Source organism: Ascidiella aspersa, chromosome 9 (genome assembly GCF_963924565.1).
Source record: "Ascidiella aspersa chromosome 9, kaAscAspe10.2, whole genome shotgun sequence".
Lineage (NCBI taxonomy): Eukaryota > Metazoa > Chordata > Ascidiacea > Phlebobranchia > Ascidiidae > Ascidiella > Ascidiella aspersa.
The window spans coordinates 14,908,548-14,921,932 of NC_139455.1; the positions used below are offsets into that span (position 1 = coordinate 14,908,548).

Below are 13,385 nucleotides of genomic sequence, written 5' to 3' on the forward strand. Positions count from 1 at the left end.
ATCTCATTAGGAGGAGAAGAAGACGCACGTTGTATGCGCCGTTGTCACGTTCCAAGAGCCTGTGGTTGGCGAACAACTTTAATCATATTTAATACAAAACGACATTGCGAAATATGTTTACCGTATGACTTACAAATATAGACAGAAGACCAGCTAGCCTGCTATCCTGTGTTACAACAGAAAGCATGCTTTAGTATGTTACCTTATAATTCAATAATTTTTTTGAAATGTTGAGTAACGACATGTTTGAAATTGTCGTGTGTAAAAAAAAATATTTGCTGAACCGGCACCGAAAAATGTTCTTTAACTAAAAAATGGATTGTGTGGTTTCAAACATCTGTTCACAAAAATCAACATCGAGCGGGTTTATTAACCTTTTTTAAAGCATGATTTTGAAACACAAATACTTTAACAATACGACACTGGTGAACGTGAAGAGATCCCATCTTTCGCTACACGATTTGGACAACATTTACATTGGAGTCCCCAAGTATAGATTCGAAGCTCAAGAGTCAAGAATGACATACAATTTAACTTAATTATATATAGTACGTTTGGAACACACATAAAGACCTAAAAGCAACAATACCTAAAGCACAAAAATCTATAAAACCAACGACATAATAAAGCCAAATACGCCGTAATATCTGCAACAGAATAAGAACTTAATCGTCTGAATAAAGCATAAACCTGTCGGAATAAGTTCTAAATCTATCGGAATAAGGCCTAATAGTCCAAAATAACGCCTCAAGTAGAGGGTATGGGACGATCGGGTGCCATGGGTTGGGCATCGGCCGTTGTGGTGTCGACGTTAGGGCGCCCTAGTTTGAATGGCGTTGTTTGAGGATTCAATGTCGCATATACGGCGAATTTATCTACCAAATACACTGTCAGAACGGTGTTTAAATTTGAACACCAAAACGGTCTATACACGTTTAAAATCTAAACACTTAAACACCTAATTTAAACACCTTTGTGTTTAATTTTAGTTTTGGTGTTTAAATTATAAACACCTGAACGATTTTATGTTAAACACCTGATATTTTGACGTGTTTAACAACGATTATTGGGTGATTTTAAGCACAATTGACGAATTTAAACATGTTTACGATTAAACACTTCATAATTTAACACGTCAATTATTAGACATGTTTAATTCGATACATTCTTGTAAAGCATTAGCTCAAGTCATTTATGTTGAAGTTATAAGATGTTGATTAGGGGTATTGGTATTTTAAAGCACTGAACAGTTGTTTTATGTACGATTTCGTCAAATATTTAACTATACAAGTTTGCATGTATGATCGATTGATCGTAACAGATCACAATAAACGGAATGACTTAATTCATGGTTTCATTTAACATCTGTACGGCTTATTAGGCGTCATTTCATTTTTTAAATATAACGACAATCATGAAAATACGGGTTTGTGTTCTTGACGTGCCATTAAATCCAATATTTGATTTCATTGTTGTCGCTTGCGAATAACTTTGTACCACCCAAGTAAAAAGCGAAGCTGTGCGGTCTTGCGCCGCCATGACCTACTTATTGCGCCAGCAATAAAATACGCGTGACGAAAACAATCATTGGGAATGATTTTTTTCTAGGGCAATGCTGTATCGCCGTGAAGCTTATATATTTTTCAAATTTAAATTGTTTAACGTATGACGAATAGTAAGTATTATTTATTAAATGTTTGATTTACGATATATTTTAACTATTTATAGTAAATTTTGTTTTGTTATAAAACAAGTTTTTGTCATATTGTCCATATTAAGTACATTCAAAGAGACTTTAAATCTCTTTGGTACATTCAATAAATCAACTCATGATTGAAATTATTTGAAATTGATTCGGTCCGATGAACATCAACAAAGCATATGTGACCAACGCGGGAATTCAAAATGCCGAAAAAAAGTTTGACTTTTAACCAGTACAAGTTATACATTACAGTTAAAGACGGTTTGGCGTATTTTTTGGCTTTCGAGTTACTAAGATTGAGGTAAAACAAATACTAATGTGTATAGTGGTGATTTATATATATATTATTTATTTTAATTTGCTTTTTCATAAATGTGTAGTGATAATGTTTTATTAGCTGTGCAAGACGCTTGAAGACGGGCAGGTCTAGAGTGTGAAATTTATGTTTAAAAAAAGTTTTCCAAGCGAAAACGAAATGTCTGAAATTGGATTTTTGTTTCAGAATTTTAGGTATTTCATTCATAAATCCAAAAGCAATGAAAATTGTAAAAGACTACTTCATAATAGTTTGGTGCCATACACATGTACATGGAAAATTAAACGAAACAGGTTTGTAAGCTATTTCTTGTCTAAAGTAGCACTTTGATTATTCTGTTAACAATCAAGTATACTTTTATTAAATCATTATTTTTAAAGGTATTTAGATTACACTGCTTTGTTTCAGGGCAATCAATGACAGCAAACCATTTGCTCTTTTCAACTTCAGAAAAACTTGGTTCACAGGAGATTAGGTTAAAAATGTAAGTAAATTTTACTTACATGTTTTACATTAATATATTTTATTCCCATTTGGCTTTTATTTTGTTAGTAGCAGCCAGCAAATTATTTTTTTTTTATCTCTGTAAATTTTCTGAAGTACTTTAATATGTGTTTTAGTTTTAATTTATCATTTCCATAGTTTAAATCTTACATTGAAGCTTTAAATGTAAAATCTAATATGTAGTACTTTTGGTATGCTACTGACGCTTTAATAAAGTGATATAGTTTACATAATTAGAGTTTTTATTTATTTACAGGAATTTTAACTGCAGTGTAAGATGGTAAAATAAAAGTCTGTGACAAAGTTCAAGTGGAAAACAACAAAAGAGTATAGATCTACTAAAATTGATACACAAGGTAAACAAACTAAAATTTTCTTCTTCCCAAGTTCATTTATCGAACCTTAAAATTTGTGGTAAATACATATAATTGAATAGATATTTAATTGATGTGTTGTGTTCCATAAATTGTGTATAATGTTTGGTCTGCATGTCCCAGTAATGGGCGACTTTTTTTGGTCAGATTGTTTATCACTAGTTTAAGCAATATGGCCAATGCAATATTCTGGCTCACATATTTACTTTTTATCTGAAATTATTTAATGATTTAATTGGGTTTTCATAGTAGGGTGAAAGATATTAAAACAATAAAAATGAACTTGTTTTGTAATCATTGCGATGTCTTTAGGTTACAGTGTAACATAAATAATACATTTTCTAATGCTATGCTCAAAGAGTACATTGCCACCAAACCTAGTACATGTCATAATAATATGCTTTTGTAGTGATTGGTGACAAACTAAAACATATTTTTATGACATGACATGTAGTGGTTCTGGTGAATAACTTGAAAAATATAAAGAGTTGTTCAGTGATAGTGTATAATTTAATCACTGCAGTGTATTATATTGATCTAAATTTTATTTCTTAGGCAGCCATGCTCAACTCGTCTTCTAAAAAGAAAAGCTCTTCGAGGCCTTTATTGGGCAAACCTTTGGAGTGGACGGCACAGCAGCTTTTCTGCATTGGTATATTAGTGGATGGAATGGACATTAAATTTGTGGAAGAACAACACTTGTTGAACAAATTGTTTAGTTATATTTCATTGATATTGGAGCCTGTTAATATACACGGGATTTAAGTCATCCATCATCCTGTTGCTCTGTGTTTTTATATGTTTTTAAACAATGTACGAAAGGCCCCACCTTGAAAATTTGCCAAACATAGCAATTATAAATATTAAAAAAAGGTTTCAAATTTGTAAAATATCTTCTTTTTCTCTGTTTTTCTTTTTATCACATACGCATTTTTGTTTGCATAAACACCTGCATTGTATTGAAAATGCGATATGTATATTATTACTCGTTTTGTTTGGTATAATAAAATTGTATACCTCATAATATATTGTGAAATTTGTTTGGAAACACTGAATACTAGCATTAAACACCTGGCAGAATAAACGGCAAAAGCCTAAACACCTGGAATTTAAACATGTTTAATTTTAAACGTGCTGACATTTCGCCCCTTTCAGGTGTTTAATTTTGGTGTTTAATCGAATGACAGTGTATAATGTGCTGGTGTATGTCGTTTAAACAAATTTTTGTTGGCTGTTTGATGCGTTTGTGTTGCCTGACAGTCAAGACGTCTTATAATGCCTTTATCGACTGCTGTAGGTCGCATTTAAGACCGTTCGTATAATGTCGCATATACGGGCGAGTTTATCTAACTAATATACAAGCAGGTCTATGGGGACTCAGCCTTAAGGTTCAAGTAAGAACAACATCAACGTCGTAATAAAACCCAATATCCCCTCTCTTCACTTGCAGTCGTTATTTTCGCCATTTAGGTCTTATTTGGATGAATTACGGCTGCTGGTTCATGTCTTAATCAGACGATTTAGATCAGTGGTTCCCAAACATTTTTGGCTCGCCGCACACTAAAAAATGCTTGCGTGTGTGCCTATTGGTAATACAAAAACTACATTTTCCGAAATTACAAAAAGTTTCGCACACTAGTGTGCCGCGACACACAGTTTGGGAATCACTGATTTAAATCATTTCTGTCGTGCGTATTGTTGGTTATTTGGCTTTTATATGTCGTTGGTTAATTACTATGGTATTGAAGCTTTTCTGCGTAAGGTATTGTTGCTTTGTAGGTATCATTGTGTGTTCCCTTCTATGGCGTCGTAATTACGTTTATATGTCGTTTGTTTAAGTTTTCACATTCTTCTCATCTTAAGTTGTTAAATCCAAACTTTTAGAACGAATCATAAAAACATATTTAAAGATTAAAGATGGAAAGAAAGACGCTAAAACACTTAATCGAAATTTTTTTAATAATAGATTTCATCTTGGGAAATTATTTATTTTAATATTAGAATTCTATTGGAAAATTGATTTACATTAGGCATTATGATTTTTCAGTTTTACATGCAGAATTTTCGTGTTGTTGATGTCAACATTTACAAAACCAGCAGATAGACGTTTCGTGGTGTCAAATTTTTGTCGCTTCTTTTGGAATTCTGGGCCATGTGCCACTAATTTTGTTTAGTTTGACGTGACAATGAAGTCATGAAAAGACGTTTTAACTATAAGGTTACACAAATAAATTATATTGGTCAACTAAAATGTAAGCAAGCGTTATTTCAACGCCAAACACAACACAGTACATTTGGTAAATAAACTTGCCCGTATATGCGACATTATGTGAACGCCCGTATATGCGACCTGTATTTATTAACTACTAGAGCAGAGGTCGGCAACTCCTGGCACGGGTTCCAAAAGTGTCACGCGAGATGATTTTTCAGGGCACGCACGCCTAATGATTAGACAGTTTTCGTGTCACAAAATGTGTGTCTGTTTGTATTCAACTTTGTTTTTTGTGGGCGTTAAACTTGTTGTTAACGACTACCGTTCGTTCGTATTACGCCACAATGTGAAACTTGGCGTTCTACATTAAAAGTAAACACGTGTGTTTTTGTGCGACTGAGAAACCAAGCTAAAAGCGAAACTGTTGGTTTAACACTTAGGTATCGGCTGAAAAGCGTCGAAGTATATTCCAAAATAGTATTGTGCTCGTCCCAATTCGTTGTTTTTCAGCAGGGTTAGGGTATCTTTACAGAATTTAACATATGACATTAGGGTTAATGGCGTTTTCCAAAATGCGTAAAATAGATGTCAGATCACAGAGGGGCTGCTGAGTCGAATTATGGACTCGGGTAAAACTACCGAGTCCGAGACGTGTGTGCAGGTTTTTTTTTAGGTTTGGTTTGGGTGACCGCTAAGTAGTTTTAAGAGACCGCAAGTGTTTCATTTAAATACCAAAAAGTTGCAAGTCCAAAATTTGGGAAACCAAAAACCAAAAAGTTGCAAGTCCAAAATTTGGGACCGTTTCGGTCCCCCAAAACACCTTAAAAAAACACTGCGTGTGTGCATGCGCAGGACAAAATTTCGAAACTGAAAAGGCAGCAAACTGTAAATTGTTAGGATGAATTAGGATATGGTGGCATATTTTTCATTACCCCATGGGTGGATTGCTGGAATAATCATCGTATTTTATTTACGTAAATGGGTGAATACAAGCTGTAGAGTCTGATCCGGACTCAGGACTCGATGAAATCGCACATTTAACTGGAGTCTGACTCGGGGTGTTTTTAACCTACTGCACAGCCCTGGTTGCCAATGCAAAACCAAACAAAGAAAATTTTCGGCATGCGAGTTGTTGATATTTTGACATTATTCATAAACTAGCACGCTGTAGACCAGGGGCAGGCAACTTCTCCAGTCGGCGGGCCTGATATGGTATAATTAAGTACTTGGCGGGCCGGATTACTGAATTGATACAATAACCGTACTGCCATTGCTTGCATGTTTTGTCGCATAATGGCGGCTAATGCTGTAAAAAAGTACTTGGGCATCCGATCCTTGCTAAATTAGCGACGCTCCTTGTCAACTTTACGTTTATTGGTAAAATCTAAGGGAAAATATTGATGTAAATTCTAAATCTAATTTGGGAACACACAACAAGACCTAAAAAGCAACAAAACCTAAAGCAGAAAAAACAATGATACCATAGTATTTAAGCCAAATTTGCAGTAACACTCACGACAGAGTAAGAACTTAATCGTCTGAATAAGACATAAATCTGTCGGAATAAGGCCTAAATAACGCCTGAGACTGTAGGAAGTAGGTATGGGACCTGGGACGATCGGCCGTTTTGGTGTCGCATTTTAGGCGCACTATAGTTTGAAGTGCGCCGCTGTTTTGGCACCTGACTTATTGGCCCTTCGGGGTTATTGGTGGGTAATAGGTAAGGTTAAACATTGGGTTAGGGTTGAAATTATTAGGGGAGTTAGTTATGTACTAGAGGTGGGGTTTAGGGTTAGGTAAAATGGTTTATAGATCTAATTCCGGTCATTCAAGTTTTAATCCGACGGGTTTATGACTTATTCCAATTTAGACGGTATTACGACTATTAGGTGTTAGTCCTATTTTGGTCTTATTCCAACGTTGATGTTGTTCTTAGTTTGATCGTATGGCTGTAGTTCTCTAGTTTCAACCCCAAATAAAGAACTAAAGAATACCTAACAATCACTATTATTTGACGTATTAGTGGGGGATTGCGGCAGACTGTTGCCGCGGGCCACATAATCATGTAAGACCAGAATCTGTCTGCGGGCCGCTCAAAGTCTCGTCGCGGGCCAGATCCGGCCAGCGGGTCGTGTTGCCCGCCCCTGCTGTAGACGAAAGGTTGTCGACCCTTGTACTAGAGTCTAGACGAAATACCCGGTGTTGCCCTGGTTAAATAGTATATTTACCAGTTATTTTAACTGGTTAAAAATAAATTACACCAAAATAATAATCATAATGTACGAAGTCTTCCTGAATTTTGTCTGGTTAAACAAAATGAAGCAATCCAACTTACTGTGGGCTCTTTATCACTATTGCACATTATGTTGTAACATGTTCAACTGCTCGCCTCAGGTTGTGTTACGGATAGCGTAAGAACTTCGTAAGGGGCATAAATAATGCACTGACCATTTAATCACTAATCACGTGTTACCAGCATTGTATAACTTTCTTTCTGAAGCGGCGTGTTATAGCCGATAATTTAAAAATATATATTTAACATCAAACCAAATTGCAACGTTGTGTGTTTTTTTAAATGGAACTACTAAACACGCAACCTTAGCTAAACACGTCTCGTAATTTAACGTAATGAAAACCCGTGACATATATAAACTGTTGCTACCAGGCATGGTAATATAAATCAAAAACAGCTTCTCTGGTAATTGTAATTGTTATATACCCGTGACATATGTCGATCAAACATTACTAAAAAACGTAAAAAAGTCGTAGCATCAATTGTTCAAGTTACGCGAAATTCAAGCAAATACGTAATCCCGGTAGGTATCCGTACTGCATTCAACGAAAAAGAAATCCCATAGAAAAGTAAATTCGCTTAGTGTTTAAACCGCAGCAATAAACGCGATATTTTGCAAAATCAGTCCAAATGTTGCGTAGTTTATATTCGGTTAGGGTTGCTGTACGTTGTCTGTTTAAATGGCCTAATGCCTTATGAAAGAATGTTAAGGAAAAAGCTGCAATAAACGCAATATTTTGCGAACTTAGGCTCCATTTACGTGGTTAAACAAACTAATGCCTTATGAAAGAATGTTAAGGAAAAAGCTGCAATAAACGCAATATTTTGCGAACTTAGGCTCCATTTACGTGGTTAAACAAACTGTTGTTCGTTAACATAAATTATAATATGTGATGTGCTTTTTACGTAATTCAGGTACTATACTTCTTCCAACGAAGGACTAAATACCCAACGGCTAAGCACGTCAAACATTTTTTAAGTTGAAAACATTAAAAATTATTTTTTATTAGGGCAATATACCTTATTTGATTTTTTATTTTAAGGCAGGTAATTGCGCTTGAAAACGTTTTACGCGGTTACGTTAAGAAGTTTAAATATGTCGCGCGCGCGCCTGTGGAGAAGCGAGCACACGACGGGGTGTCGCGGTCCTTTTGTTAGTCGACGAAGACGTGGCTCTGCCAGCGACCGACCGGGCGAACATGCTGACGACTGACCCACAAACAATCCATTATATATATATAAAATAGTCGTCCGAATATGGGATAGTAGCTACACCAGGGGTCGGCAACCTTTTTCTAGTCGCGGTCCTTAGTTACCTGACGGGGGCTTTAACCGGAGCACTGTGGGGTTTGTGTCCTGGCATTTTTTTCCCGGGTAAAAACGTTTTTTTTTTGGCCAGTAGAAAAAACTAAAATTATTACTACTACTGACACATATATATTATTTACACCATAAACAAAAAGGTAAAAATGTTAACCTTCAGCCGATGCGCAGTTCAACTCTAGCCATACCTCCAAGTGGCGGCACCGTCTCCCTTTGGGAGAATAGTTGTCCTGAGGACTGGGCTCGAACACTACTGACACTTCAGGCATTCCCAAACTACTTTTTGGTCAATGGGAAGAATACGCCACTACATCTTTTACACTTCTTTTACACTTTCTCTGCTTTCTTTTAGTAAGCAAAAAAAAAACAACGTCGTCATCCATGCTACTAACAAAACTACTTTGAGGAAACGAGATAACACTAACAAAACTACTTTGAGGAAACGAGAAACTAGGGTTCGTTATCGTTTTTAAGTGCGGGCGCACCCGGCGAGCGAAGCGAGCGCGGCATTTCCTTTGAATTTAAGTTTTTATTACATTACCGAAAATTTTAAACATGAAAAGACAGCATCAAAACGTAAACAAACCGGACGTGCAAAGATCATTAAAATTTTTTGCACTTATGTAGTTAAAATAGTCAAAAAGTATTTGAAATGGACTCGTGTCTTGTTTGTCAAAGAGGCGGCGGGCCGGATGAGTTACATTGGCGGGCCGGCCCGCCGGTTGTAGGTTGCCGACCCCTGTGCTACACCATCCGAATATTGTGACGTCACGATGAACTCATGATGTGACTTTCTTAACTGTCAGGCAATACATATACACATTACAATGGCCAACCAAAATCTGTGCGAACACCATTCCGACGCCATACACCACACAGTATATTGGTTATATCTTGGAATACTAATTACTTAGTAGTCTGTGGTTAGACAAGTTCGCCCGTATATGCGACATCGCCTCCTAACGGCGCCCGTATATGCGACCTACACTTTTTGTCGAATGGCGACGAAGGGTAACCAATGGAATGTAGAAGGAGACTGTTTCTCCACGAAGGCAATGTGTCAAGCAAATTTAACTCAATCGTTTACATTTTCAGAATCAAGCCACCAACTTTTTGGGAAGCCATCTGGATTTAGACTGCGTCACAAAGTTACGTCATAAATCAAATAGTCAACAAAACATCTATTTCAAGTAAACTTGTGCTCAAAACGCTGTTTAAAGCCATTCTAATCGCGCGAAGCGCTAAAAATTTAGTTTATTTGGTTTAAATTAGATGAACTTTTATTTTAAAGGGACACGTGATGGGATAGGCTATAAAAACTGAGATTCTCATATTGCTCGAAATAACGGGATTGGTGGTCTTAATAAGCACATAATTGCAATTCGTCGGTTATTATAGTCACACAGCGCAACACGCCAAAGTGCGCATAGCGCTTTTGGGTTGAATAGATTTCTTTAAAGGGCCAAAAAGTTGGAAAAACAGATAGAAGATTTTTTTTTATATTGAACAATAAATTTGTTGCGTGTGGGCAAACCTAATGATGCGTTTTATGACGTGACAAACTTATTTTTATCGCTGGCTTGGAATAGAAGGCTAACATTATTAAACTCTTTCTACTTAAAAGTAAGAGAAAAAGGTGCACCGCTACATTTGTTCGGACTTATTTATTACCGAACTGGTCGATCGTGAGTCTTTAATTTTTTTCAGTCGACCGCTATCAAACATAAGTTGGCTACCTCTGAGTTACTTCATTATTGTATCTTTATGTTCTTTGACGCCCATCACATTAATTATATGTTAAGCGGTCTTTGTAAAGCATTGTATTGGTTATGTAGCTCAACACAAGGAAATGAAATCACCCAGTATCGCTTCCGCAGACGCCGAACAGACGTCGAGCAGTACAATGAAGACAACAGGTGCTATCGAGTATGCTTATTTACGAGGGGCCCTAAATGGTTTACGATGCGCTTTTAGTGTCGCCTGAAACAGTTAAAACAGTGGTTCTCAACCTTTTTGTACCTGTGGCCCCTTTTTGATGCCTTTAAATAGTCGTTTAGGCTATACTGAAAATTTACATAACGTTGTTACAAAGTTATAATAAAGCGTGACGTCATAAAGAAATAACCTTAAGAACACGGCACAGTTCGTTTTCTTTGTTAAAATATTAAGGTTTAATTCCAATACGAAATCTAGCCTGCATTACAAGGGTGTTATTGATTCAAGCACAGAAAAAACACTACTATATCGTATAAGATGCCAAGCTTTTGAGTAGCTTCAGTTAAGTCGTTTTAGGCGCATGTTTAGTTTATTTAAAAAGAGACCATAATTCTACCGTTTTTCGACAGAGGATTGGCCTTCTCAGACAAGCAAAATTTATACACCTAAGACTATGTCTTTTCACAAAAAACTATAGACAATTACAAAAAACGTACGAGCCATCATCATTCTTCCCTAGACTAGAGCTTTTCAGCCTTTTTGAGGCACAGAACACTTTATGCAGTAAAGTAACTTTTTTATTACCAAACAAAAGTTTAAAATAATGCGACAAAATAAACATCATTGCACCAGTTAATTAATTTCTTAGTGTTTCGTAGTGCGATGTCTGGGTATGTTCGAATGAGCACAAAATTGATATTTTTTGAAACGGAGAATTGATTAGCCCGGGCGTTATATTTTAGACACTTGTTATCTCAATAAACATTTTTGGCTTTATGTGCGATGCTATCCCTAATAGTCTCTTTGTTTTTTGATTGATTCGTCCACAATTACTCTGTTTTCATCTATAGCGGTCGGAGAACCGTTACACTACACGCGGACATAGCTTTACAAACTATTAATGTCAAATGATTTTTTAATATACACAACCTGCACCTGCTGTTAATGCATCAGTGCCTTTTTTAATTGGGTCCGTCTAAATTAATATTTTTTTCTGTCGACCAGATGGCTGATTTGACCTACTGGAATATTCGGCGTAGAAAAGAAGGAACTGAGTACCTTCAATTTTAACACGTCATTACCGGTCTTGCGGTACCGGTATTGTTTCTGGAGCCTCTGACAAAAAGAAGAAGATTACTTTGAAATCAACCCGCTGAGAGCCAGACCTGTATCGGCGTTCTTTTCCACTCCGAAAAGGTGATTAGGCCTACATCAAGTGTTTTGACTAGTTTTTTTGACTATTGCCGTCGAAGTTAAGATGAGATTCCCATTTGCAATCTTTCTGGTGTCCTTTCTTTTCGCTGCCAATCAAAGTGATGCATGTAAGTTTTGGAAGACATGCATTGATGTTAAATAACCACGTTAATGAAAATCGTTCTATTTAGTATGTGTTAAGTTTTATTTAGCATGTCAAACGATAAAATCGATGCAACAGTATATAGCGGTCCATTTTTACTGGTAAATTATTTACTGTGATAACATTCCATATTTAACACCGCTTTCGTTCATTTGCAAGTTTCTCAAAGCATGTAAACGTAACAGAAAAAGTTCTCATAAACAAATCTAATAAAACAAGAACAAATTCTTGTTAAAACGTTAAAAACATTGCCGCGATTGGGTATGGGTATTGAAATCTTTTTTCTGCCGGATGAAACCCAATTACACCCTCAATTCATATCAGGTGTGGCGTCGTTGGAATGGTGAGATCGATACCTATGCAAAAACTTTTTTTGGTCGGTGTTGCGCGATATTGCGTCTATTAAATTATATGAATACTTAAAACTTACATATTTTTTATTGTTTAAAAAGGTACTCTTGACAAAAGCAGCGTTTAAAACCTAGTTTAAATCTAAATAACATGGAGCAATCTAGAGAAGTTTAAAACTGCCGCGATCACTTGTGAAAATAAATGTCGCTTTTCGCAGGCTTGCACCCTTATCTCCATATATCTTTTATCAAGTGTGGCATTGTTGTAAAGGTTTTTTTCTTGCACTACCAATTATTATCATGAGAAATTTGTTTTTTTATTAATTATTCCTACAACACTGAAAGCCATTGCAGATTCAACGTTCGTTGATCGAATCTGTCGATCATTGATGCAAGCAGGGCAGACTAGAAAAACAACTAGAATGCAGTGAGGTTCGAACTCAAGACCTCCGGTCAAGCCGGGACCGTCGCTCTACCAATTGAGCTATGCAGGCTCAGAAGGGAACGAGTCGAGAAACAACCATTCGCCAATGCTTGATCACGCTGTTAGTACAAGCAACTTCATATTGAAGGGGATCCACAGTACCATATCATTCTGCATAGCTCGGTGAATCTGCAATGGCTTTCAGTGCACTATTGATATGTAAGCCGTAATCGTTGGTCAAAAAGCAGCTTCAGAAAGGCTACAGTTGTTAACACTCATATGTGTGTACATATGTTTCATTGTTATTCCTACAACTGTTTATTTTTGTGTGTAAATTATCCTAGCCTATGGGTAAAAAAACATTCACATTTTTTAGATACACTGACTTGCGGTTCATCGGTAACATTAACGTAAGTACTACTTGTGATAGTTGTAATACTTTAAATTGTATTCTAGTCATAAAATTTAGTTCGCAGATAAACCGTCTGTATAATTTTTCTTCACGAAGCTAACGAATAAAATACGCACATTTTAACGAACCATTTTTTAATTAAAGGTCGTATGTTTTTTGTTTCAATGAAAGAAAGGCACTGCA

At 36.1% G+C, this 13,385-nt stretch overlaps 1 long non-coding RNA gene across 1 annotated transcript; it reads left to right on the forward strand.

The window, feature by feature from the left end:
- Positions 1–2,406: 2,406 nt before the first annotated feature.
- Positions 2,407–3,842, forward strand: LOC146133172 (uncharacterized). The gene is made up of 3 exons (XR_014501692.1): positions 2,407–2,502; positions 2,779–2,878; positions 3,452–3,842. It is a non-coding gene; the product is annotated as an uncharacterized LOC146133172 (long non-coding RNA).
- The last annotated feature ends 9,543 nt before the right edge of the window (positions 3,843–13,385 follow it).